Source organism: Pelecanus crispus, chromosome 21, assembly GCF_030463565.1.
Source record: "Pelecanus crispus isolate bPelCri1 chromosome 21, bPelCri1.pri, whole genome shotgun sequence".
NCBI lineage: Eukaryota > Metazoa > Chordata > Aves > Pelecaniformes > Pelecanidae > Pelecanus > Pelecanus crispus.
In genome coordinates this window covers 2,398,271-2,400,423 of record NC_134663.1, presented here as the reverse complement: position 1 = coordinate 2,400,423, position 2,153 = coordinate 2,398,271, and positions in this window count along the sequence as shown.

Below are 2,153 nucleotides of genomic sequence, written 5' to 3'. Positions count from 1 at the left end.
CTCCCCCACGCTGTTCATGACCTTCATGCATCCGGGGCCAGGACCCCCCCAATGCTGGCGCTTGTAGGGCCCTGACCCCAAATCAGGGACAGAGAGAGAGGGACGAGAGGCTGCACCACCTCACGCAGCGCTGGGAGGAGGAGGAGGAGGCCGGGAGAGCTGCACCATGGCTCTGCAGCGAGGACCCTGCCTGCTCGCAAGGGCCGGGGAGCGGCAGAGGGGTCAGGGCGGTGGTGACCCCCCCGTCCCCTTCCCTGGTGCTGGGCAGAGGGGCTGGATGCCGGGCAGATGGTCTGGGTGCTGTGCAGAGGGGCTGGGTGCCAGGCAGAGGGGCTGGGTGCTGTGCAGAGGGGCTGGGTGCAAGGCAGAGGGGCTGGGTGCCGGGCAGAGGGGCTGGGTGCCGGGCAGAGGGGCTGGGTGCTGTGCAGAGGGGCTGGGTGCCGGGCAGAGGGGCTGGGTGCTGTGCAGAGGGGCTGGGTGCCAGGCAGAGGGGCTGGGTGCCAGGCAGAGGGGCTGGGTGCCGGGCAGAGGGGCTGGGTGCTGTGCAGAGGGGCTGGGTGCCGGGCAGAGGGACTGGGTGCTGTGCAGAGGGGCTGGGTGCTGTGCAGAGGGGCTGGGTGCCGGGCAGAGGGGCTGGGTGCTGTGCAGAGGGGCTGGGTGCCAGGCAGAGGGGCTGGGTGCTGTGCAGAGGGGCTGGGTGTGCATGTGTGTGTGCGCGCGCATGTGCGTGTGCACATGCGCATGTGTGTGTGTACATGTGTGTCATATGTGTATGTGCCATGTGCGTGTGCACACGTGCATGTGTGTGTACATGTGGGTCATATGTGTGTGTGCATGTGTGTGCGCACATGTGCATGTGTGTGTGTACATGTGTGTCATATGTGTATGTGCCACGTGTGTGTGCACATGTGCATGTGCGTGAGCGCATGTGCATGTGTGCGCGCGCATGTGCGTGTGCACACATGCATGTGTGTGTACATGTGTGTTATATGTGTGTGTGCATGTGTGTGCGCACACGTGCATGTGTGTGAGCGCATGCGTGTGTGCGTGTGCACACATGCATGTGTGTGTACATGTGTGTCATGTGTGTGTGCATGTGTGTGCGCACATGCGCATGTGTGTGAGCGCATGCGCATGTGCGTGTGCACACCCTCCTCCCCATGTGTACATGTGTGTTATATGTGTGTGTGCATGTGTGTGCGCACACGTGCATGTGTGTGAGCACATGCACGTGTGCATGTGCACACATGCATGTGCGTGTACATGTGTGTCATATGTGTGTGTGCATGTGTGTGAGCGCATGCGTGTGAGCGCATGCGCATGTGCGTGTGCACATATGCGTGTGCCCATGTGCGTATGCGTGTGCCATGGCTCCCCAGATCAGCTGCTAGGTCCCCGCTTTGGGTGGGCTCCCCTGCCTCCCCCCCGCAGCTGCAGGGACATGTCACCCCCCCCGCGGCCCACGTCCCCGTGCCCCTGGGCCCCCCTCTCCCATCCCCACGGGCGGGGGGGGCCGGTGCAGGGGGCCGGGGGGGGGGGCCGGCGGGGGTCTCGCCTTTGGCTCTGCCCCGGGGGTCCCCGCTGCGCGCAGGGCGGGCGGGAGGGGGGGTGGGGAGCCGGGGGTCTGCCCGCAGCCCCCTGCCCCGGCGGAGGGGCGGCCGCGGCTGCGCTGCCCCCCGCGGTGCGCGGCTCCGGAGGGGCGGGGAGCGGAGGGGAGGGGACGGGCGGCACCGCCGGCTCTGCCCCTTCCCCGCCGCCGGGGCTCGGCGGAGCGCAGCCGCCCCTCGCCGCGCCCCCGCCCCGCCAGCCGGAGCCGCGGCACAAACCGCCGGAGCCGGCGGAGCGCGGAGCCCCGGGGCGCGGAGCCCGGGCGGGGATGCGGGAGGCGGCGATCGGCGGCTGAGGGCCCGGCCCCGCGCCGGGCGGAGCGCTCCCCCCGCTCTGCCGCAGCCCTCCGTCCTCGCCCGGCTTTGGGATCTACCTGGCCGCCTTGGGAATTTTTTTTTTTTTTTGCTCCCCTCATCCCCCCCCCCCTTTTTTTTTCCTTTTTTTTCCCCCCTTTTTCCTTTTTTCCTTTTTTTTTTTCCTTCCCCCCCCCCCCCCCTTTTTTTGTCAATTTTTGCACACGTGAAGGAACGCGTGGATTTACTAAC